This window comes from Callospermophilus lateralis, chromosome 3 (genome assembly GCF_048772815.1).
Source record: "Callospermophilus lateralis isolate mCalLat2 chromosome 3, mCalLat2.hap1, whole genome shotgun sequence".
Classification (NCBI taxonomy): Eukaryota; Metazoa; Chordata; class Mammalia; order Rodentia; family Sciuridae; genus Callospermophilus; species Callospermophilus lateralis.
This window is the reverse complement of record NC_135307.1, coordinates 87,782,782-87,810,022: the sequence shown is the minus strand read 5'-3', so window position 1 is coordinate 87,810,022 and position 27,241 is coordinate 87,782,782. Positions and strand designations below refer to the sequence as shown.

The 27,241-nt window shown below is 35.4% G+C and overlaps 1 protein-coding gene across 2 annotated transcripts in view; it reads left to right on the top strand.

The window, feature by feature from the left end:
• Ino80 (INO80 complex ATPase subunit) overlaps positions 1-27,241 on the top strand; it is a 133,231-nt gene that overhangs the window by 1,305 nt on the left and 104,685 nt on the right. The window lies entirely within an intron of this gene.

Below are 27,241 nucleotides of genomic sequence, written 5' to 3'. Positions count from 1 at the left end.
ACATAAAAATAAATAAAGTCATTGTGGCCATCTATAATTAAAGAAGAAGAAAAAAAAAAAACTCAGGGGTGCTTAACCACAGAGCCACCTTCCCAGCCTTTTTAGTTTTTATTTTGGAACAGGATCTCACTCAGTTGCATAGGCCTTTGCTTAGTTGCTGATGCTGGCTCTGAATTTGTGTTCCTCCAGCCTCAACTGCCTGTTTCTCTGGGATTACAGCTGTGCACCACTGTGCTCAGAAACATATATATTTTTTAAGAGCTTTATTGAGATATGATTCACACATGCACACACACACACACACACACACGAAAAAGTCAGCTGAATTAGGTACAATAAAGTGATTTTTAGTGTATATATAGAATTGTATAGTTATTACCACTATTTGTCACCCCCCCAAAGAAGCTCCTATGCAGTCACTCCCCATTTCCTCTCTTCCAGCTCCTTCCTTCCTTCCTTCCTTCCAGTTCCAGTAATACATAATATACTTTTCTTTCTCTTATTTTTGTCTATTTTGGACACTGCCATTTCATATAAAGGAAAATTTTACAGTTGGTGTTCTTTTGTGACTGGCTTTTTTCATGATATTTTCAAGGTTCATACCTGTTTTAGCATGTGGACTTTGTTCCTTTTTATTGCCGAATAATATTTCTTTTTGTTTATGTTTTGTTTGTTTGTTTTTTGTGGTGCTGGAGATTGAACCCAGGGCCTTGTACATGCAAGGCAAGCACTCTACCAACTGAGTTGTATATCCCCCAGCCCTTGGTTATATTTTATAGTTGAAATTCTCAAGCCCTTCCTATAAGACAATTTTGAGATTATTATGAGTCATTATATCCATGGGTTCAACATTCTTGGATATATCCAATTTTGGGTTGAAAATATTTTTCAAATTTCCAGAAAATTTCAAGAAACAAAACTTGAATTTGCTATGCGTCAAGCACTATGAAAATCCACAAGAATGAATTGATAAATAGACACTGTGCTGTCGCTCCTCCCATTTCACAGATCCTTAGTCTCTCTTCAGCACTTGTTTGAGCTTTGTTAACTTTGCATGTCTGTCTTTTTTTTTTTTTTTTTAGTTGTTGGACCATTATTTTACTTATTTATATGTGGTGCTTAGAATTGAACCCAGTGCTTCACACATGCTAGGCAGGGGCTTTACCACTGAGCTAAAACCCCAGCCCACTTTGCATGTTTTTCTGTACTGTGTAGCTCCATCTGTGATGATTGTGTCTGGACTGTACACATAGACTTTTTTCCTTGTTCCCTGAACAATGCAATATAATAATTTACATAGCATTTACATTGTGTTAGGTATTAAAAGTAACCTAGTGATGGTTTAAAGTATATGGAAAGATGTGTGTAGGCTACATGTGAATACTATGTCATTTTATATAAGGGACTTGAACATTCTGGGATTTTGGTATGGGGGAAGGCCTGGAACCAATCTTCAGGATATTGAAAAATGACTGTGTAGTTAAGTGTCACAATGATATTTTGGTAAAAATTGAACTACATACACAGTGATGGCTGTACTGTGTAGCTGAGGTGTATAGTAGGTTATACTATCTAAGTTTGCATAAGCACACTCTGCAGTGTTCACAGGACAGAAATAGCACATTACTTTCTCAGAATGTATCCCTTTTGTTAAGTGAAGCATGACTGCATATGTAAATGTTGCATGCCTTTTAGATTCTAAAGTGAATTTTGTTTTTAAGGGATTGAATTCCATTATGTTAGTTTATTGTGTTCTTTTCCTTTACATTTTGTTTTAAAAAAATTCAAGCCTATTTTTGGTGCTCTGCATCTTTTGATAATAAATAGCTATAGAGAATACAAATGTGATTAGAAAAGTTTATAGCTAATAAAAACATTTTGAATGTGTCAAAGTGGAAAATGGGTTAAGTCAAGGCAACTGATCATAAACTGGTATTATAATTTTACTTAATCAAAGTTTGTCATGGTACTACTGAAGGAAGGTATGTTGGCTTTGACGAATGGTTCTTCCATCAACATGGGTAGGTAAGAAATAGACACCTTTTCTACCCATGAGAAGATAAAATTTGGCTTAGGAATTTAATGTCAGCATACAAGTACACAAAAAAAACATAAATGTCAAAATACTGTGATTTTTAGAGTAGTCACAATTGGATACGATCAATGGGAAACTGCATTTGTGTAGGAAAGTAAGTGAAGTGAAAGACAAGTTTAAGGGCTGGGATTGTGGCTCAGCAGTAAAGTGCTTGACTGGCACATGGGAGGCCCTGGGTTCTATCCTCAGCACCACATAAAAAAATAAATCAATAAAGATATTGTGTCCATCTTAAAAAAAAAAAAAAAAAAAAGACAAGTTTAAATGTTGTATCTTTTTGGTTTTTTGGTACCAGGGATTAAACCCAGGTCACTTAGCCCCTGAGTCACATTCTCAGCACTTTTTTGTATTTGATTTAGAGACCGGGTCACTTAGTTTCTTAGGGTCTCTCTTAGTTGCTTAGGGCTTTGGTAATTTTTGCTGAGGCTGGCTTTGAACTCGTGATCCTCCTGCCTGAGCCTCCAGAGCCGCTGGGATTACAGGGGTGTGTGACTGTGCCCACCTAGAAGTTGGATCTTTTTTTTTTTTAATATTTATTTTTTAGTTATAGGTAGACACAATATCTGGATTTATTTTGACATGGTGCTGAGGATCGAATCCAATGCTTCACGCATGGTTGGAGTCCTCTACCTCTGAGCCACAACCCCAGCATAGAAGTCAAATCTTTTTTTTTTTCTTTTTTTTTTTTGTGATTAAATAGAAATTCAGGTTTTATTTTTTTTAGTGTGATCTGACTTTTAGAAGTCAAATCTTAAGTATCAGAATTTTAATACAGTAGGCTGTAGCATGTAGAGAATGTAAAGAACTTATCACTGATATCAGGTAAAAACTTGTTAAGAGTCATATTATGGTTGGACATGTTGGCATACAACTGTATTCCCAGTTACTCTGGTGGCTGAGGCAGGAGAATTGCAAGTTAGAGGCCAGTCTCAGCAATTTAGTGAGGCTCTAAACAACTTTGTGAGATCCCCTGTCTCAAAATAAAAAAATAAAAAGGGCTGAGGTTGTGGCTCAGTGGTAAAGCAACTCTGGGTTTAATCTGCAGTACCCGCTTCCAAAACCAAAAAATGGCCATAGTATGTATCTTATGATCATTTAATCCTCAAAAAACCCTCTCTATATATCCCATTTCACAGATAACAATCTGTTCATAGATAACAATATGTGAAATGAGCCAGTAAATGACAAAGTCAGTGTTCTCTTCTTTTTTAAAGCTCTTTGCCCTCCCACAAATGTTCTGGAGAGTATTTTGTATAGAAATATAAAGGTATCAATAAGATTTTTCATGTAATTCATATCAAGTTTCAGTTGTAGGAATAATGGATTTGGTTTCTGATCCTGAGAGAGTGGATTTACTTGGGGTGGAAAGTTGATCACAGAGAAGCTTAATGCTTGTGTCTTCAATAACTATATAAGGGAGATTTCTTATGTGTTAGGTCAGAGGTAGAAGATCAGTAATAGTAAGCGTAGTTGACAAATTAGATACAAAAATCATTGTGACTTAATGAGGTCTGTTTTTTTTTTTTTTTTTTTTTATGGTGCTGGGGATTGAACCCAGGGCCTTGTGGAGGTCTGTATTTTTTTTTTTTTTTTAATATTTATTTTTTAGGTGTAATTGGACACAATGCCTTTATTTTATTTACTTATTTTTATGTGGTGTTGAGGATCGAACCCAGGGCCTTGCATGTGCTAGGCGAGCGTTCTACCACTGACTCCCAGCCCCAGCCCCGGAGGTCTGTATTTTTAATGGACTAAAGGAAAATGAGTAAATGATGCCATGCATTTATATAAAAGCTTAACTAGCAAGGATTGATAAATAGTCTCTGTGATGGTCTCCAGAGCAGGGTTCTTAAATTTATATAGAGTGTCTTTGATTCCTTGGCAGTCTGAAGCCTTTGAGCCCCTTCTCAGAACATGCCTTCTTTTGGTGGTGCTGCAGATTGAATCCAGGGCATGGCACATGCTAGGCAAATACTCTACAACTGGGCTATGTTCCTGTCTCAGAATATGACTTTTAAATGCAAAATACAGTTCATATATTTAAAAAATAATTTTTAATATGAGAAATTTTCTTATTATTATAAAGTAATAATTAGAAGTAGCCCTGCTAATACTGCTATGGTGTGCTGCCTATATTCCCAATAGTAGGAAATGCTAATTTCAATTATAGGTTAGCAAAAATAAAAATGTAAATAATAATTGTTAGTGTTATTATAGTAGTGGGGATTGAACCAGAGCCTCTGCACATGTAAGCAGGTGTTTTAAGCCACACCCGAGCCCCTTTATTTTGAGACAGGGTCTTGCTCATTTATTTGCCCAGGCTGATCTCAAACTTGCAATCCTCTTGCCTCTGCTTCCTGAGTAACTGGAACACCGTGCCTGGCAAAGATGTGAATCTTTTCCATCTGAGTTCATGGACCCCAGTTTAAGAACCCCTACCTTAGAGAGTCCTGGACATATAACTAAGTTATTTCATATAGGGCACAATGGTGATTTCGGTAACGAGAAGTAGGAATTTTTTTTTTTTTTTGGTATCAGGGATTGAACACAGGGGGCACTCAACTACTGAGCCACATCCCTAGCCCTATTTTGTATTTTTAGAGATAGGGTCTCACTGAGTTGCTTTGTGCCTCGATTTGGCTGAGACTGGCTCTGAACTCAAGATCCTCCTGCCTTATCCTCCTGAGCCATTGGGATTATAGGCATGTGCTACCATGCCTGGCAGGATTGACTTTGGAGTCATGTTCACAAGAACATGAACATGACTTCTTATAGGAAAAGAGCTGTTCATAGTTTCCTTAAGTAGAAATCAGTTAGTATTGTGGGAAGATACTCGCTGGTTTTGGACTTAAAAAGACCTTAGTTCGAGTTTCAGTTCTTAATTATAAAATGGAGATCATAATAATTTCTCCTGTCTGAAAGTTAATGATGTATTAATTTAAACAAAGCATATCAATAATGTTAATGGTTTTTCTTCTTTGAAGATATAAACATACTAAAAGCTGTGACATACATTTAGTTTTGATTCAGAGGAGGGGAAATTATTATAATGTAGGTAGGAACAACATGTATGGACATGAGGTTTTTCTCAGGGTATTCAAGTATATAGTATACCTTTTAGGAATGCCATGAAGAATATTTTTATTTCTTATAAAAGAAAAATAAGGTGCCTCCAGTTTGGTATGTTATAGTTAGGTTTTCTGGTAAGAAGTTAGTAACTAAGCAGAATAAAGTGTGGATAAGTCTGTCATATTTGTATGAATGAATAGAAAAAATGGCTAGTAACAGTGTATCAAAAAGGATACTAGGCCAAATGGTCAGTTTATCCCTGAGAATTTTGCCTGAATATATTGCCAGAGAGCCAAATAAAATGTTAGACATGGACTGAGGTTGTGGTTCAGTGGTAGAGCACTTGCCTATCATGTGTGAGGCACTGGTTTTGATCCTCTGCGCCTCATAAAAATAAATAAATAAATAAATAAAATAAAGGCATCGTGTCCATCTACAACTAAAAAACAATTTTTTAAAAATATTAGGGCTGGGGATGTGGCTCAAGTGGTAGCGCGCTCGCCTGGCATGCGTGCGGCCCGGGTTCGATCCTCAGCACCACGTACAAACAAAGATGTTGTGTCCGCCGATAACTAAAAAAAAAAAAATAAATATTAAAAAATTCTCTCTCTCTCTCTCCTCTCTCACTCTCTCTTTAAAAAAAATAATGAAAATATTAAAGTCATTTCCAAGAAGAGAATGAAAAATAAAATTTGAAAATGTACTGTTGATAGCTCAGTAGAATATTACATGTGCTTAGCATGTGCAAAGGCCCTGGGTTCAATCCTAAGTACACACCAAAAAAGAACTGCATCATCTTGTAAGAAACCACATGTATTCACTCTTAAACTTTTGAATGGTTTCCATTAATTTTAATTAAAGAACAAATTGAGCAGAAGAGAAATTTCCAGAAAGTAGCAGTAAAAATGAAGGTAATGGTCAGGCTTGGTCTCCAGTTTGGGTGTGGCTCAGTGGTAGAGCACTGGCCTAGATTGCTTGAGGCTCCGGAGTTTAATGGACAGACTGAAGTAGACTATGAATTTTTTTGTTTTTTTAACATTTCTTTCTTCCTTCCTTCCTCGCTTCCTCCCTCCCTCCCTCCCTCCCTCCCTCGCTCGGCAAGCGCTCTACCACTGAGACACAACCCACTATGAATTGTTTTGAGTTAAGAAAACACGAGGGTTTGGGTATGTATCTCTGGTAGAGGAACACTTGCTTGGCATGTGCAAGGCCCTAGGTTCAATCTCTAGCACCACACACACACAAAAAAAAAAACGAGAAAAAAAGAAAAGAAAAACATGAATAGTACTGGAAAATTAGAACTAGTTTGAAAAATGAATATTGCTTGACTGAGCTTTAATAGTGAGTAGTTTGTTTTTGAAACTTACTAGAGCAGAAAGTAGTTAAAAACAGACCAGATATAATTTAAGGATGATAAAGCCAAAGACTTTTGCTATCCAGCCCTAGTTCAGTTCTGGTTGATAAAACATTTATTGATATTTGTACCTAAGGGTTTATGAAACTCCTGTTTTGCAATATATTGAATTTTTTAGGTCAGGCTCTAAAATATTTTTGTCTAGGATGTCATTCTAATCTTAGTAATTATTTGCTGTTTTAGAATCAGTACACAATACATAATATAATAATAGATTAGGCCCTAGAACAGGCCTTGCGCAGATTTTTCTATAAAGGGTCAGATAGTGAATGTCTTAGACCTTACAGCAACTCCTGCTGTTGAAGTATAAGAGAAGCCACAGTTGATGTGTAAGTGAAGGAGTGTTTTCTGATGAAACTTTATTTATTGATACTGAAAATTTAAATTTATATAATTTTTAGGTGTTACAAAATGCTGTTTTTTGTTTTCCACCATTTAAAAATGTAAAATCCATGTTCAGCTTTTATAAAAACTTTATCAAACTGGGTAGCAGGCTGGATTTAGCTTATAGGCCATTTCTGTTCCAACCCCTGTTCTAGAGTCTTGATTCTACCACTCTCTGCCTATGGTTACTTAACCTTTGAACCATAATTCTGTCTTTGAAATGGGAATAAGAACAGACTCTACTTTATAGAGTTATTAGATATAAACAAGATAACCCATGTAAAGTGCTTAGAAAGTACCTGACACATAATAAATGGAATATATTATTATCATATTGAACACCTTTATTTTACAGTGAGGTTGTTGGGACCCAAAACGTGAGCTGATCATGGTCTATGGCTTATCAATACATTTCAGGCTACAGCTCTTCAGCTACTCTTTCTACCCTATTGTGCTGCTTCCATCATCACAGGAGGATGGTACCATTTAATTCTATTAACATTACTGCTTGGGCCAGGTCTGGTGGTGTACACCTATAATTGCAGCAACTTGGGAAACTGAGGCAGGAAGGTTGCAAGTTTAAGTCTAGCTTCAGTAACTTGGTGAGGCCTTAGCAGCTTAGGTCTAAGTTGCCTCAAAAGAAAAAATACAAAGGACTGGTGATGTAGCTCAGTGTTAAAGTGCCCTTGGGTTCAATTCCTAATAACTTAAAAAGAAAATTACTGCTTGATAAAATTGTTCTACTTGATAATGTCATGGTTAAACTAAAATTTACACATTTGTCAAAAACCATAGAACTTTACAGCACAAAGAATAAACTTTTAATTTTTAAAATTCTTTTTGTTTATACATGACAGAGTGCATTTAAAAAATATTTTGTTTTAGTTGTAGTTGGACATAATACCTTTATTTTATTTTTATGTGATGCTGAGGATTGAACCCAGTGCCTTGCATGTGCTAGGCGAGCGTTCTGCTAAGCTACAACCCCAGCCCCCAGTAGAGTGCATTTTTTTTAAATGAAGTTTTTATTTCAAATATTTATTTTTTAGTTTTAGGTGGACATAATATCTTTATTTTTATGTGGTGCTGAGACTCGAACCCAGTGCCTCACCCATGCTAGGTGACGCGCTACCACTTGAGCCACATCCCTAGCCCCAGTAGAGTGTATTTTGACATGTTATAGATTCATGGAGTATAACTTATTTTAATTAGGAACCCACTCTTACATGATGTGGAATTTCACTGGTGGTGACTAATAAACTTTATGCAAATTAAAAAAATCATTTAGGAGGTCAAGAGATTCCAAGAAGGAATTCAGACTGTGACAATAGAGTCTAATTATATCCCAGATGAGTGAAGCAATCTTAACTAAAAAGACAAAGGAGCAAGGTAATTACTTCACCAAATTTGGATATTAGTAAAATCTGTAAGACCGGTAACTGAACGTAAACAACACTGTATTCTAATTGATAAAGTTACATCTCCAGGGGTGCAAGGTAATTGAACAGTTAAGTAAATGGATGATGAGAGATTGTTTTACTTCTGAAGTGGGAATTTACAGATAAGCAGAGGAGACTAGAATGATGTGGGGGTTAATGGATTAGAGTTGGAAATCAATGTTTAATATAGATGCTGATGATTACATATAGAAATATTGATATGTGTGCATATGTGGGTTAATATATGTACATATATTTCCATGCTGTGTTAGTTGAAACAGTTATAAGAAATGACACCCAGGAATACACCTAGTGCCTGGACCTTGGTTTTTAATATATACTTCATTAAAAGGAACTAGGGCTCCTTGTAGAAATGCCTGATTCTAGGATTGGTGCAGGAAATATTTATAAGATGAGCCTTGAGCATCTGGTAGGCCAGAAAGGAAGGAAGGCTTTAGAGACAGCAACAGGTGGGTCTGGGACTGTAGCTCAGTGGTAGAGCGCCAGCCTTGCAGGTGTGAGACACTGGGTTCAGTCCTCAGCACCACATAAAAATAAATAAATAAAAAGATTTAAAAAAAAACAAAAAACAGCAGCAGGAGCCCCATATTGATGGGATATGTCAAAGAAGCACCAGAAACGATTGAAAAGAGCTCTCAATAGCCAATGCTGGCAAAAACTGTTGGATTATAACTCATAGAATAAAGTAAATATCTGAATACAAATATAGTGATACAAACAATTGAATAAATTGAAATATTGCTTGAACTACTCCAATGGTGTGGTTCATGTCCTAGGAGCCTCTTTGCGGCACTTTAGCCTACACACATACACACACTCACACACTCTCTTGTCTGTCCTTCTAGTCATCCATCCATCTAGTCCATTCTGGGAATCTAAACCAGGGGTGATCTGTCTTCCCAGGACTGGGAATCTAACCTAGGAATGATTTACCACTGAGCAGCATTCCCAGCTCTGTTTTTATTTTTAGACAGGTTCTAAGTTGCTGAGGCTGGCCTGGAACTTAAAATCTTCCTGGGTTACTATTACTGGGATTACAGGTGTGTGCCATCCTGTACTGCTAGACAGTTTTGGAGTCAGACAATGGATTTTAATCCTGGCTTTTCTACTTCTGGCATTGTGACCTTGGACAAGATACCTAGCCTTAGTTTCTTGAAAATGGGATTATAATAGTATGTACCTGATACAAGGCTTGAGTAAATGCATATATAAAATGTACGTTTACATAAGATGTTTTTAGCACATCAGTAAAATGTGTGCGTAGCCTCATTATTACAACAATATCTGATAAGAAAAAAATCATAGAATTTGTACCAACCTTGGAATTCTTTGTAATGGAGGTTCCTCCTACCCTGAGGCTTCTTGCATAGAGGAAAAAATGTCTGACATTAATTTAACAAATATTTATTAACTAGGACCTAGTTTAGTGTAAGCATATCTCCTTGCTCATATTTGTTAGACTGTATAGCAAAGAGAAGGAAAATAATTATATTTGCTGTTAATATAACCATTACAGACCTGAGTGGCTGAAATATCTAAAGATCTAAAAGCAAGACCCAATTAATGTATGATTCAACTCTTGTTTATTTACAGAAGGTTTGTCTATAGGATGAAATATCTGAACTTTGATTTTCGGTATTCCCTTGGGAACTAGTTCTACGCAACTTCTCTCTTGGCACTAATATCAGTTAAACAAGTCCATTCCCAAAGTAAAAAGTGACATTTAGTATAGGAAAACTAATTATAAAAGTCATTTGAAATATCAGCTGTTTCTGGATGTCTTTTACATTATATTCTCTATAATTACCTATCATTTTTGTAATAATAGATTGTTAACTATATAGAACTGGTAACTAAATTTCCCCACTCCTTTGTATGTGATTCCTGTTTTTCACAAGTGACTGCTGAGTAAGCTAATGCTTTATTCCCTCTGCTGAGTTATGAACTGGGCTGTCAAGTTTCCTTGGGCTTTGAATTCAGTTCTTTATCACTTCTGCAGGAGGTTTTTTTTTTTTTTTCTTTGCTAATTCTGAATACGGTAAATGTTTTCATGGTTCATGGTTCTAGCTTTGGAAGTTGTTGGAAGTCACTGGTTCTTCACTGAGAAGAATTTTTGGCTCTTTTTTTTGGGGGGGCGGGGTTCTGAGGATCAAACCCAGGGCCTCGTGTATGCTAAGCATGTGCTTTACACTGAGCAACACTTCCATTTCAAATTCTTAATTGGATAAATTGTTTTTATTTATTTATTTTTTTGTATTAAGTTTGGGTGCTTTAATACCAGAAGAGTGTGTTTTTTTTTTTGGAGCGGTACTGGGAATTGAACTGAGGGGCACTCAACTACTGAGCCACATACCCAGCTCATTAGTTGCTTAGTACCTCTATTTTGCTGAGGCTGGCTTTGAACTCGTAATCCTCCTGCCTCAGCCTCTCCAGCTGCTGGGATTATAGGCGTGTGCCTGGCCCAGAAGAGTTTTGAAGTGTATCCTAGGGGTCACTAACATAGCTAACTTTTTTTTTAGAATTATTATGTGAAAAATCTGTCAACTTTTTTCAGGAAACATTTATCCCCTTTGAATTTCTTTTTAATTTTGGTTCTGGGGATTGAACCCAGGGGTATTTTACTACAAGCCACATCCTTAGCCCTTTTTATTTTTTTTTTTAATTTTGAGACAGGGTCTCACTAAATTGCTTAAGACCTTGCCAAGGATGTGGGGGGAAGAAGAGAAGTTCAGTGGATTAGTCAAAGGGAAATGAAGGGAAGGGAACGGGGATGGGAATAGCAAAGACAGAAGAATGAATCACACATAACTTTTTCTGTGTTCATTTATTAATATACCAGAGAATCATGTACAGCTATAAGAATGGGATCCTAATTAGAATAATTTATACTATATCTATGTGTAACATGTCAAAATACACTCTGCTATCATTATATCTAAAAAGAAAAAAAGAATTTTAAAAAACGAATGTGGTTAAAAATAAAAAAAGACCTTGCCAAATTTCTGAGGCTGACTTTGGGATTCTCCTGCCTCAGCCTCCCAAACTACTGGGATTACAGGTGTGTACCATAGTGCCTGGATCCCCTTTAAAATTTCTCCATGTAGTAATACTTAGACCCTAAAATACTTTATAAAGAGGAATTAAACTTGTTTGGTCAATGTTGTGTCCCAGTTGTACAAGATAAAACTCCCCTGAGGCATTTGTGCTAATAAAGGCTATTTCTTTTATTGTCCTGATGTTTTTGTTCCTTGCCTTCTTGAACATTATCTTCTAGGAAGTTGAAATGATTCTTTCCCAGAAGAAATCAAATGCATCATTATGGATTTTTTTGTTTGATTATATGGTCTCCGCTCCATATCTGTGGTGTTCTGCAATTGAGGATTCAACCAGATGCAGATTGAAAATACTTAGAAAAGTTTGAGAACATGTACAGACTTTTTTCTTACTATTCCTTGAAGAGTATAGTATAACAAGTATTTACATTGCTTTTACAGTATACTGTAAGTAACTTAGAAATGTATAGTGAAGTAATCTAGAAATGATCTAGTGAATAGGAGAATATACTTATAGTATATGCAGATCTATTCTATTTAATATGAGAACTTGAACATCCATTAATTTGGGTCCAAGAACCACCTGTGGATACTGAGGATGACACATATTTAATTTGGGAAATAGTGTTAAGAAAAAAGGAAGGGAAAATATATGGGCATTTAAAAAATTTTTTCACATTTAAAATACAAGTACTATTTTTATCTTTGGAACTCTCTGCTTTGAGTAAACTCTAGGCTTGTGAATTTTCATGATTGTATAGTGATCCCTTTATTTAAGCAAGTTGTTTCTGGCCTCCATAAGAAGGCTCTGCCTGCCTCTTGTTGAGGGTAAGATCTTTTTCTTTGTTCCATTTTTAGTTATAGATAGACAGAATACTGTTATTTATTTATTTTTATGTGGTGCTGAGTATTGAACCCAGTGCCTCACACATGCTTTGCAAATGCTCTACCACTAAGCCACAACCTCAGCCTTGAAGCTTTTTTAATCATTTTAATTTTTACTAATTTGTGGTGATGGGGATTGAATCCAGGGCCTCACAGATGTGATAGGCAAGCACTGTACTGCTGAGCTACCCCCAGGTGCTTCTTTAAGTTTTCTTATTCTACAGCAGAGGCTGGTTGTGAAGAATTGGGCTTTGGAGTCAATGACAGTAGATTGAGTTTTAACTTAGTCAAGTCATTGAAATTAACCAAAACTAGACTAAAAGTTTATGACAGTGAAGGCTCTCATACTGGTGGGCTCTTATTCTGTGTTATAGGCCATCAGGCCATAAGTAGAATTTTTACCTTCAACTGAGGCTTGTTTTGAATAGCTCTTTTTCTGGTGAATGGATTTAAGATTAAATGAAACATTTCATAGAAATCAGAAAGGTTTTTCATATGAGCCATTGAGTTTTTGTTGTGAGATCATAGTATATTTATTGTGGACAGGAAACTTCCTATCAAGCCTAATTATTCTTTAAATATTCATGAAAAACTTTCCCCTCAATTTTTTTTTTGTAGAATTGCTTAAAAATACTTTAATAATTTAGATCTACCAAAATAAAGATGTCATTTTATGTCAACTAAATGGGTAATATAGGGCTGGGGTTGTGTGTGGCTCAGTGGTAGAGTGCTTGTCTAGCATGCATGAGGCACTGGGTTCAATCCCCAGCACCACATAAAAATAAGTAAATAAAGATATTGTGTCCATCTACAACTAAAAAAATATTTTAAAAAATGGGTAATATAAATGAATAAATGTTATTTAATAAAAAGTATAGTAATGAACATTTCATTAAATTTATCAATATTTATATTGTATAAAATTATATATATTTTTATATTGTGTTACTTTCTCCCATATGAGGTTTTGATGTTTTACTAATTTAACCTATTTTAATTTATTGTGGGGCTTTGTTGTGTTTTGTTTTGTTGGTGCTGAATATTGAACATATACCTGGTACATGCTAGACAAGCACATCAAGCCACCCCGAAGTCCTATGTTCTTTATAAAAAGAAACAAAAGAAAAGCAGTTTTTAAAATATGCTTTGTGCATTAGTACAGACATCCATGCTCTGCACTGAAGAGAACCGTTCTGATATTAAGAAAACTCCTTGTATTTTGTATGATTCCTTACTTATTAAACAACAGATAATTAGTTCATGCAAAAAGACTTATGATAGAGAACAGTTACAATACGTATTAAGCTAAGAGAACTAAGAGAAATGGGAATAATTTAGTGTGTCCATGTAAACACTAAGTTGTCATTTCCTTAAGAGAGTTAAGGATGGGTCTCTTGCTTATTTTATCAGAAAGAGGTGCTAGTTACATTCAGCATATGCTATAGTATCCTTTAGTATTTCTACCTTAAACTAATACTGGAGATACACAGAATTTAGAGCCAAAAGGCTGTAAATTGAATCCCAGTGTAAGCTGGCCAAGAGAAAATATACCAGCATATATATACTGTATACTTCTGGGTGACCTTGGCACCCATCACACTTCTTTGAGAAGTCTGGCAAAGTTATAATATTTGTATTAGAGGGAATTCATGCATTTAATTAGTGTAGAGTTGCATAGGATGCCACTTAGAAGACACCAGACTGATTTAAAAAATATTTTTGCAAACTGATAGGGAGTTAAACCAGAGAGAATGGTTAATATATATATATATATATATATATATATATATATATATATATATATTTTTTTTTTTTTTTTTTAATGCAGAAGTTTATCTACCCCATGATCTCAAAGATATGCTCTTAAGTTTTCTTTTAGAAACTTTATCAATTTAACTCTACATTTATCTGTGATTCATGTTAATTTCATTTTTGTGTGTGGTATTCTGTAGGGATTTGAAGCTTATTGTTTTTCTCCATATAGATCTCCTTTCCATTCAACTCCATTTGTTTGAAAATTTTTTCCTTGTTAGATTGTTTCATTGCTTTTGTTAAGTATCTGTTGACCATGTAGGTTTCTTTCTGTAATCTCTTCCATACCATTAGTCATTTTGTCTATACCAATGTAATGTCATCATGATTACTATAAATTTAGTCAATCATGGATTTAGGTTAGGTAAACTTCAACTTTCTCCATCTTCTCAAACTTGTTTTGAGAATCCTATGTCCTTTGTATTTCCATATCAATTCCACACTCAGTTACCAGTTTCTTCTAAAATCCTCTGGATTTTGATTGGGAATGTGTTGAATTTATAGATGAATTAGGAGAGAATCGATAATATCCATGAACACATGTAAATAATATGTACGTACATATATAGTAAAAGAATTGTCTATACTATATAAAGGACTTCAATAACTCAGTAATTAAAAACAGAGCTATTTTTTTAAAAGGTATTAAAAAAAACTTATAAAAAGAAAGTTATACCTTAGGTTGAGGCTGTAGCTCGGTGGTAAAGTGCTTGCCTCCCATGTGCCCAGCACCAGAAAAAAAAAGTGTATGGATTTGCTTTTTCTGGACATTTCATATAAATGGAATCAGAATATGTGGCCTTTGGTTACTGGCTTCCTTCACTTTGCATATGATTTCAAAGTACATCCACTTCTCAATACTTCCTTTTTATTGTTGAATGATATTCCATTGAGTACATGGATCACATTTTATTTTTCTATCATCAGTCAATGGACATTGGGGGTTTTTATCCCTCTTGGCTATTGTGATACTACTGTGAAGATTTATATACAAGTTTTTGTGTAAATGTTTTAATTTTTCTTGGGTATAGTAGATTTGCTAGGTCATGGTAACTTTTTATAAATCTTCAGAGGAACTGCCAAACTTCCCAGTGCCTGCACCATTTTACATTCCTAGGGCAGTGATTTAGGGCTCCAGTTTCTTCACATCCTAGTCACCTCTTGTTATTCTCTCTCTCTCTCTTTTTTTTTTTTTTCTTTAATAGCCATCTTACTGCAAAGCAGTATGTCATTGAGCGGTAGTTTTTTGTTTATTTGTTTTGTTTTGAGATGGAGTCTCCTACATTGCCCAGGCTGGCCTCAAACCCCTGGACTCAAACGATCATCCTGTCTCATAAATCCCACTGCTTGTGATTTTGATTTGTTGTGCATTTTGCCAATAGCTACCAGTGTTAAAGCATCTTTTTATGTGCTTGCCTTTGGCGTATCTTCTTTGGAGAAGTACCTATTTCAAATCTTTTGTTCATTTTAAGTTTTTCAATTAATGTATTTTTGCAGTGCTGGGGATTGAACCCAATTTGCTCATTTTTGAAATAGCTTATTGTCTTTTTTTAAAAAAAAATTTTTTAGTTGTAGATGAACACAATGCTTTTATTTTATTTATTTATTTTTATGTGGTGCTGAGGATTGAACCCAGTTCCTCTCATGTGCTAGGCAAGTGCTCTACCACTGAGTTAAAACCCCAGCCCAGCTTATTGTCTTTTTATAATTGTTTTAAGAGTTTTAAAAATATATTCTGGATACTATTCATTATTAGCTAAATGATTTGGAGATATTTTCTCATGGGTTTTATTTTCAATATCTTCATGGTATCATTTATAACACTAAATAATTATTACTTTTGCTGTTGTTCAGACTGGCCTTGAACTCATGATCTTCCTGCCTCAGTCTCCCAACTAGCTGGGATTACAAATGTGAACTGTATTAAGCCTAATTTATCTGTTTTTATTGCTTCTGCTATTGTTTTAACGCTAAGAAACGCTTACCTCATCCACTATTGCTGTTTTCTTCGAAGAGTTTTGTAGTTTAGCTCTTAAATTTAGATCTGTGATCTTTTCTGAGTTGATTTTTGTTTGCTTTAAAAGGAAGGGTCCAGGGACTGGTGTTGTGGCTCAGTGGTAGAGCGCTCGCCTAGCACATGTGAGGTGCTGGGTTCGATCCTCAGCACCACATAAAAATAAATAAATAAATAAAATAAAGGCAGTTTGTCCAACTACAACTAAAAACAATAAAAATAAAAAAAGAAGGGGTCCATCTTCATTGTTAGCATGTATCCAGTTGTTACAGCACTATTTTTTGAAAAATTTTATTTCTTTGTTTATCTTGATATTCTTGTTGAAAATCACCTGGTTATAAATGTAAAGATTAATTTCAGGGCTTTTGATCTAGTCTGTTATTGTATATATCTATCCTTTTGTAGTTTCTGCATTGCCTGAAATATTGCAGCTATTTAGTAAGCTTTGAAATTGAGAAATTCCAGCTCATACTTAAAAAAGAGTTATCTTTAAAATCCTTTTGGTTATCCCAAGTCCCTTGTATTTCCATAGGAATTTTAATTTAGCTTGACTATTTAAAAAAGAAAAGAAAGTCAATTTGGATGTTGGTAGGTATTATATTAAATTTATATTTATTGTCGTTTTAATAATTTATTGTATCATTTGATCCATGAACATGGAATGTCTTTCCATTTATTTAGTTCTTCCTCCTTCATCTTTTCTTTCCATTTTCTTCTTCTTTATTTATTTTTTAATGAGACAGGCTCTTGCTATATTGCCCCATACCTCATTTGCTCAAGTGGTCCCCCTATCTCAGCCTGCTGAGTAGCTGGGATGACAGGAGTTAGTTCTTTAATTTCTTAAAATAATATCTTCCTGCTTTTGATATATAAGTATTGCACTTATTTGGGTAAATTTATTTGTAAGTATTTTGTCATTTTTAAGGCCTCTAAATGAAATTGTTTTCTTAATTTATTTTCAGATTGTTCACTGATAGTGTTTATAAATATAATTCATTTTTATGTATTGATCTTATACCATGGAAGATTTCTGAGCTTATTCTAATCATTTTTTTCCAGTTGATTTGTTAAAATCATGTTATCTATATAAATAGAGAAAGTTTTACTTCTTTCTCTCTAACTAGGTGCCCTTTTTAAAAATTTCTTGCCTCATTGGCCTGGCTAAAACGCTCAGTACAATTTTGAATACATATGGTAAAAGTAGACATTCTTGTTTTGTTTCTGGTTTTAAAGGGAATAGCATTTTGCCTTTGCCACCAAATATGATATTAGCTTTGGAGTTTACATATATACCCTTTACCAAGCTCAGGAAATTTCTTTTTATGCCAAGTTTGTACAGTGTTTCTATCTTGAAAATGTGCTGGCTTGTGTCAAATCATTTTTCTGTATCTATTTAGATGATCATGTATGTTGTACCCTTAGTTTTACTGATGTGTGTAGCACAATTGATTTCAGATGTTATACCAACTTCATTCCTAGGATAAATTCTGCTAGGTAATAGTATATAATCCTTTTTATGTGTTCCTGGATTTGGTTTGCTGATATTTTGTTGAGGAGTGTGTGTGTGTGTGTGTGTGTGTGTGTGTGTATTTTATAAGGGATATTGATATATAGTTTTCTTTATTTCTACTTGGTTTTGGGATCAGAGTGCTATTGGTCTCATAGAATAATTTTGGTAAGTGTTCTTATCTCATTTGTAGAAGACTTTGTGAAGTATTTGTATTAATTCTATTTTAAATGTTTGGTAGAATTCATTGGTGAGCCATTTGGTTTGGGCATTGATTTTATATGATCATAATTACTAGACCTTTTTTTTTTTTTTTTTGGTGCCTGGATTGAACCCAGGGGTACTTAACCCCTGAGCCACATCTACAGCCTGTTTTATATTTTATTTAGATACAGGGTCTTGCTAAGTTGCTCAGAGAGTTGCCAAATTGCTGAGGCTAGTTTTGAACTCCTGCATCTGCCTCCTGAGCTGCTGGGATTACAGGTGTGCCCTGCCGCCCTGCTTAGACTTTTCATTTTCTGTTTTTAAGAGCATATGTCCATGGAAGGACCTTCCATATCCCAGCCCATTATTTCTTCATCAAAAATTACAGATATTATAAAGGATGTAATCATTAGGTATATAAATTTTTCATGAAACATTAATATGGTCTAATATCTAAGATAATCATTGTTTCTTTAAAATCCTATAGGGATTTATCTAGGGATGGCTCAGAGGCAGAGTGCTTGCGTAGCGTTTATGAAGCCCTGGGTTTGATCCCCAGCATAACCAAGAAAACTAAACTATAACACTTTATCTGTACATCTCTTAAGTCTCCTAACTCAAAAGTTTTTTGTTTTTTTCCTTTTTGCAATGCTGGGGATCAAACCCAAGGCTTTGCATACACTAGGCAAGTGCTCTACCTCTGAGCTACATCCCCCAAACCCTGTGTGTGTGCATGTACATGTATACAGTACTTAGGATTGAACCAAGGGATGCTCTACCACTGAACTATATCTCTACCCCCCCCCCCCCCCCCCCCCGCCCACACACACCTTTTGAGACATTGTCTCACTGAGTTGTCCAGGCTGGCCTCAAATTTCTTACTCTGCAGCCTCCCAAGTAGCTGGAATTACAGTTATGTGCTACTGTGCCTGGCCCCAAGTATGCTTTTTATTGTAGTTATTTATATTGCAGTCTTACCTCTTGTGTTAAAAGGAGTTATCTGAAGGAAATACCCTTTTCTACACTGCACTGAAAGATCATCATGCTGGTGACTGAAATGTTAATCTAGTGTTTGTATCATTTTAAAAAAATATTTTTAGTTGTCAATGGACCATTATTTTATTTATCCATACGTGGTGCTAAGAATCGAACCATCTATTAAAATATTATGGAGTTTGTTTATTTGGCTTGATTCTGTTATTTATGGCTTAGCACTATGAATTATCAGTGTTACCTGTGGATCAGATCTGGACATAATAGATTTGGGCAACAGAATTTCTCAGATTTGGAGCACAGGTGGGAAATTTAGATTTTATAGTTCCTTAATATTTGGCCTTTTGTATAAAGCACTGTTTTTAACTAGCTTCATGCTGTCTGTCTTTATTTATTTTTAGTATGGGGATTGAATCCGGGGGATGCTAAGCCACATCCTCAGCCCTTTTTTTATGTTTTGTTTTTATTTTTTAGTACTGGGGGTTGAATTCAAAGGTACTTAACCACTGAGCCACATCCCCAGCCCTTTTTATATTTTATTTAGAGACGGGGGTCTTGCTGAGTTGCTTAGGGCCTTGCTAAATTTCTGAGCCTGGCTTTGAATTTGGATGCTCCTGTTTCAGCCTTCTGAGCCACTGGGATTATAGATGTGCACTGCTGCACCAGTTTATGTTTTATTTTAAGACAGGGTCTTGCCAAGTTGCTTTTAACCTTGTTAAATTGCTGTAACTGGCTTTGAATTTGTAATCCTCCTGCCTCAGCCTCCTCCTGAGTTATTGGGATTACAGACATGTGCCTTACCACTGAGCTTTTAATCATTTAAATGCTTTTTAAGTTATAGTTCTTTCCTTAAGAAGCATATTGCCTTTATTCAACCTTTTTTTATTTACATTTGATAAATTTGGGAGTTTTGTTTTTTAGTTTTTTTTTTTTTTTTTTTTTTAATGCTTGGGATTGAATCCAGGGCCTTGCAGTTATTAAGTATGCATTCTACCTTTGAGCCATACCCCTAACCCTTTTTATTTTGAGCCAGGGTCTCACTAAGTTGCCCAGCTGGCCTCCAACTTGCAAACCTCTGCTTCATGTAGAAATTAGTTCTTCAAGGCTGATATGATTTAATTTATGAGTTTAAATCAACATTCTTGAACTAATTTTCTCAGATATTTTGATGGGTATTTTGTCCCCCTCCCCCATTCAAAAAAAAAGGAAAAGAAAAAAAGTCCACTAAGTTTGGAATTCCTAATGGAGAAGAGACAAAAAGAGCACATTACCATAATGTAAATGATAAAATAAAATTAAAAAAATATAACTCTTAGGTCTAACTTTAATGCTTTATATTTTTAATATTAGTAGATATTTGTCTATATTTTTTAATAGGAAGGGCCTTGTTGAGGATTGAACCCAGGAAATCTAAATGTGTAAATAATGGACACCTTTGTAATGGTTATTATTGTAATTATAGTAGTGTATGTGGTGTTCATTAGATGTCATTCTTTGTGTGTGGACATGGGGTGGGGCATGTGTGTGCTGGAAATTTAACCTAGAGCCTCATGCATTCTAAAAGCTTATGCTTTTCCACTTAGTTACATCACTAGTCTATATATTGTTTTTACCATTGCGGTTAGGAAAAAACAATCAGTGCATTCTCACCCATCTTTAAACAAACAAATGCAACCAAACTAAAAAGTGTTAGATTAAACTGCCGTTTGAACAGCACCTCTTAGTTCATTTCTATCTAGAGATCAAATTGCTTTCTCTCCAAATAGGTATCATTATTAGGCTCTTCATTTAGGGGAAGATATAAAAAGTTCTGTTGTTCTTGTTGGTGTGTTGGTGTACCCCTGTAATCTCAACAACTCAGGAGGCCGATGCAGAAGGATTGCAAATTTGAGGCTAGTCTCAGCAGCTTAGATCCTGTCTCAAAATAAAAATGAAAAGGATTGGAGATATAACTAAGTGGTATAATATTCCTGGGTTCAATCCCTACCCCCCATTCCTCCAAAAAAACAAAACAAAACAAAACAAACAAACAAAAAAAGTTCTGTCCTCAGGTAAGAATTGGTGATTGGTGCAGGTGCATTTCAGATTCTTGTCTAAAAGTAAAACCTTGGTCTCACTTGCCCAATCTTTAAAAACCTGTCTGAAAACCAGTTTTAATGGTCATTTGTCTGAAAGACTATCAATTCATGGAATTCTCCTGTCCTTGCTCAGCAGGAGTAAGATAATGAATGATTAGACCCATTCTACTTATTATTTTTGTATCTTTCAGTTTGATTTAAACTTTTGTTCTCAAATATATCCAAGATGGGGCTAGAGACTAATGGTCATTAACTGCAGATTGTCTTTATGTAGAGTATAACATTAGAGCTATAGTTTTGTAGCCTTGAAATTTAGACTGTGTATAAAAGTGGAAAATAGGGGACTGGGGTTGTGGCTGAGTGGTAGAACACTTGCTTAGCATGTGTGAGGCACTGGGTTCGATCCTCAGCACCACATAAAGATAAATAAATAAAGGTATTGTGTCCATCTACAACTGGTCATGATGTGGCATACCTGTAATCCCGTTTACTCAAGACCCTCAGGCAGGAGCATCATGAATTTGAGGCCAGTATGGACAATTTAGGAGAGGAGACCCTGCCTCAAAGTAAAAAATTTAAAAGGGCTGGGAATGCAGTACATTGCTTGCCTAGCATGTGCAAGTCCTAGATTCAATCTCATTTCCTACTACTCCCCCCCCAAAAAAAAAGAAGGAAAAGGAAATTAATGTAATTATTTATAAAATATCAGAATCAAATAAGATTCATGAGTTATGAATTCCTTTCCCCAATAATTTAGAGTTTAATAGGGGAGATATCTGTCTACACACACACACACACACACACACACACTAAATAGAATATAAGATCATATAAGCACTATGTTTTCTATTACCATTCAAAAGTTCAGAGGAGAGAGAGAATAGTCTTAGCTAAAGATAATCTAAAAGTGTTTTCCATAACAATGTATTTCATTTTATCTTTGAAAGATTTTATTGCAACCTGGTAAAACATCTTCTTTTTTTTTTTTGAAAGAATTTTAATATTTATTTTTTAGTTTTCGGCAGACACAACATCTTTGTTTTGTATATGGTGCTGAGGATCGAACCCGGGCCCCAGGCATGCCAGGCGAGCACACTACCGCTTGACCACATCCCCAGCCCCCTGGTAAAACATCTTAACAGGCATTTTCATAGGTCAAGGGCAAGACATCATTAATGAAGATATAGCAGTAACTCTTACCTGAAAACTATCAGTCTAGGATCACTCATGAACACAGGCTAAGAAGTCTGATATATGTGGGTAAGGTTCAGAAGCAGATACTTTACTGTGTGGACAGTAGACTGTTGTAAGAGGAACTGAAGTATGATCAGAGTCCAGTTTCAGGATAATTAGGATGAGAGAGCCTGTGGAAAGACCAGTCTACAGTGAATTACTTTGACAGCATATATTAACATCCTGTGTACATGAACCTGTGGTCGGATGAATTTTAAAAAGCTTTTGAATTGAAGGGGGTGGGTCTACTAAGATGTTAGGAGATACTTTTACAGGAATTCTCAATTTATCTGAAGTATAATGGGGCAGTAAAGATTAATTTGGAAAAGATAATTTGAAGCCAGATGGTAAGGTCTTTGAATTTCAGTCTGAATTATTTAGACTATTTAATTTTGGAAAAGTATTGAGGGGTAATGACATAGAATGATGTTTTGGGGGTACTGGTTTGACAATAGCTATGAGCATGAATAGATTAAGATGAACTTGGGAAACTACATTTGGAAGCAGTGGTCTAGATATGAGTTAAGAATTTAAAGGAGAACTTTAACAGGGAAAGAAAGGTCTGGTACCAGACTTTGATTTCCAAAGAACAATCAACTACACATTGGTTACAAGGTAAGAAGAGAAGTAGAGGGGAGTGTAAAAAGTGATTCTCTGTGAGTTTCAAGTCCAAATAATATTAATGCCAGTGGCTCCGGAGGCTGAGACAGGAGGATCACAATTTCAAAGCCAACCTCAGGAGAAGTGCTAAGCAACTCAGTTGAGACCCTGTCTCTAAATAAAATACAAAATAGGCCTGGGGATGTGGCTTAGGGGTTGAATGCTCCTGAGTTCAATCCCTGGTACCAAACAACAACAGCAACAACAACAAAAACCCCAAAACCCCAAAACACATAAGAAAGAAAGAGGAACTAGCTGGTTTGGGGGCAGAGGAGAAATTTGAGTTTGTAGGTGCTAGTGGTAGAATAGGTGTTATCTAGGGTAGAATTTCGGGGATGGGGCTATAGCTCAGTGGCAGAGCACTTAGCCTAGCATGTGTGAGGCACTGGGTTCCATCCTTATCACCACATAAAAATAAATAAAGTCATTCTGTCCATCTACAACTACCAAAAAAAAAAACTTTTTTTTTAAAGGGTGTAATATCCAACAAGCATCTAGAATGTGTACTTTGTAAGTTTGGGGCCAGGGAATCAATCACATAACTGTTCATTGAAGTCCTGGTTATAGATGAGATTTCCTAAGAGTAAAAAGTGGATGAAGGAATGAGTGGACTCTATACAGTTAGGGCAAAGAAGTTTCTTTTTTCTTTTCTTTTTCTTTTTTTTTTTTTTTAAAGAGAGAGAGAGAGAGAATTTTTTAATATTTATTTTTTTTAGTTATTGGCGGACACAACATCTTTATTTGTACGTGGTGCTGAGAATTGAACCCGGGCCGCACGCATGCCAGGCGAGCGCGCTACCACTTGAGCCACATCCCCAGCCCCAAGAAGTTTCAACAGAGGGGATAAAGAAGGAATAAGACAGAAGTTTCCAAAGAGATGGAGAGTATTCAGAAATAAGATTTACTTAGTCAGCAATATCATTCTGATTTTCAAATTGGTTAGCTCTAATTCTGCCTTATTGCAAGTATCTTATAATCTCTCTTTTTTAATCACCAAATGAAATCTGTAGGTAATATTATCTATAATTAAAAACAACACAGTATGCCCAGTTGTACTATATTGGAGAACCATAAATAACTTAAGACTAAAATAATATTTTAAAACATGAATTTATGGGCATGGCACATAATGGATGACATAGGAAATAGGTCCTTTGCACAAGTACACAGAATCACCTTGACTGAAGAGTTGCAGTTGTAGACTGATAAAGTCAATCTGTCTTATTAACTCAAATACCACAAATAAGGAGGAAACCAGTGAGCTGAGGTCAAATTTTTTTTAAAAAAATGGAGATATTTGCTCCTCAAACCCTTCCAAGGTGAGGAGGTGCATGACTTAAGAATTTTGAAGAAGAAAGGATTTGAAGTAATCTTTGTAGAGAGTGATAAGAAGTGGGTAAAAGGACTATTGAAGTGTCAGGTGCTCTGCTGAATTTGTATAACTAGTGGGTCAGTTGGCCATGGCCCTGCAATTTTTTTGTAGAGAATAAAAGACAAATGTGGGAGATGAATGTCTAAGGCTTTTAACAGGCCAATCAAGGCACCCAAGCTGAAAATAGAGTCCACCAATCTTTTTTTTTTTTTTTTAATATTTTTAGTTGTAGATGGACATAATACCTTTTCTTTTGTTTATTTAGGTTTTTTAAAAAATATTTATTTTTATGTGGTGCTGGGGATCAAACCCAGTGCATCATGCTTATTAGGCAAGTGCTCTACCACTGAGCCACAACCCCAGCCCAAGTTCACCAATCTTAAAAGGGAGTTTAAAAATAAAAATTAAGGATAGTTTTACACCATTGTGATATACTTAATGCCACTGCCTGTTAAAGTGGTTAAAATGGTAAATTTTATATATTACCACAATAAAAAAAATAATTGAACACTTTAAAAATATTGCTTAACTTTCCAGATACTGTCATGAAACCTTTTGTGGAGATTGGTCAAGAACTTCATGCCTGTAGCACCTTCTGGTAGCTCTGTGGACATAAGGGAATGATTACCATCAGGATTACCATTTCAGCCATCAGAGATGATTACCTACAGAAGTGATGCTGGGACAAATGAGATTTTTTTATTTTTATTTTTTTAAAATTTATTTATTTTTTTTAAAGAGAGGTGAGAGAGAGAGGGAGGGAGGGAGAATTTTTAATATTTATTTTTTAGTTTTTGGCAGACACAACATCTTTGTTTTTGTATGTGGTACTAAAGATCAAACCCGGGCCGCACGCAAGCCAGGCGAGCGTGTTACCGCTTGAGCCACATCCCCAGCCTGACAGATGAGATTTTAAGACTCATGAGTACAGGGTGTAACAAGTCGTTGTTGAGCATTGTGCAATTATGGACATAATTAAGCTTTCCTGGAGAAATAGATTTTGACTTCATGTAGCCCAGTTACTAAGAAATTAATTTTGAAAATATTTTGTTTTGGTACCAGGGATTGAGCTACACATCCCCAGCCCTTTATTTATTTATTTATATTTTTTATCGAGACAGGGTCTCACTAAGTTGTTTAGGGCCTTGCTAAATTGCTAAGGCTGGCCTTGAGCTTGGGACTCTCCTGCCTCAGCCTCCTCAGTTGCTGGAATTACAGTTATGCCATACCATGCCCAGGGAATGAGGGAGTTTTGGTATTTTTTATTAAACACAAGTGAAACATGTTAGGTCTCAATTTACAGAGAAGAATTTATTGAGACCCCTTTTTAAGGTATTTTTTTTTAATTTTATTTTTAGTTGTAGATGGACACAATAACCTTTATTTATTTCATTTTTTTTTCATATGGTACTGAGGATCAAACCCAGTGTGTCTCATATGTGCTAGGCAAATGCTCTACCACTGAACTACAGCCCCAGCCTTTAAAAAAGTGTTTTTAACATTCTTGTTTTCTTGAACTATGTTACCAAGACTGATAATTTAAATACCATGTAATTCATTTCAGTTTACAATTCATTGATGTTTAGTGGATTTTTTGGAATTCTACATCAACTACAATGTGGTTTTAGAACTCTGTGTGCGGGAGGGTAATGGGGGTTACTGGGGATTGAACCTAGGATTTTACATATACTAGGTAAACATTATACCACTGAGCTACATCCCCAGCCCTAGAACATTTTTGATCCTCCCCAAAAGATCTCTTATATCCATTTAGAGTCCATTCTCTTTGGTACTCCCAGACAATCCTAGTTTACTTTCTCTGTAACCTTTGTTTCCTGATTTTTTTTTTTTTGTGTGTGTGTGTGTGTGTGTATGTGTGTATTTGCGCACAATACATATTGAATCTCGGGCACTCTACTACCAAGCTACATCCCCAGTCTTTCAAAAATTACTATTATTATTTTCCCCTTGGGCTGGAAACCCAGGTCCTCACTTATGCCAAGCTAGTACTTTACCACTGAGCCATCCCAGCCCCTTTTTTGTTTTTTGAAACTGGGTCTTACTAAGTTGCTGAGGCTGGCCTCAAATTTGAGATTCTCTGTCTCAGCCTCCTGAGTTGCTGGGATTACAGCATGAACCACCATGGCCAGTGCTGAACACTTAATGTAAGTGGCATCACAGAAAATGTGGTCTTCTATGTCTGGTTTCTTTTACTTAACAATTTTTTTTTTAAATATTTTTTAGTTTTTGATGGACCTTTATTTTTTTTTTATTCACATGTGATGCTGAGAATCGAACCCAGTGCCTCACGTATGCTAGGCAAGCACATAACACCCCTCTTCCCTATCTAGAATTCATCTTTGTTTTTAATTGTAGCCATTCTAGAGGTTATAAAATTGTATCATGCTGTATCTTTAATTTGTATTTATTGATGTTGTATATCTTCATCATGAAATTTCAGAACCTTTTGTCAATTTTAAATTGGGCTATTTGAGAGGTGTTTATATATTGTAGATATAAGACTTTTTAAAAAAAATATTTATTGTTTTTAATTGTAGTTGGACACAATACCTTTGTATTATTTATTTATTTTTATGTGGTGTTGGGGATTGAACCCAGGGCATCGTACACACTAGGCAAGTGCTTTACTGCTGAGCTACAACCCCAGCCCCAATATATAAGACTTTTATCCAATAGATGATTTGCAAATATTTTCTCCTGATCTATGGTTTATCTTTGTTTTCATAGATGGTGGCTTAATTGCTGTATATTGTCATTTCATTATTTAATCCTAGCTAAATCCTGTAATTCTTTATAGATAGAAGGTATTACATAAAAGACAGTTGTGGGAAAAGTTGTGCTGATATGATAATTCCTCAAGTGAAGACATTTTGACTTCATGTTTAACAACATGAGGTAGCAAAAAGAATGCATAAGCTCTGCCTGTTTTTTTTGACCCTTCTATTCTTTTTGCTCCAGTTTTCTAAATCATTTTAAAATTAAACCCA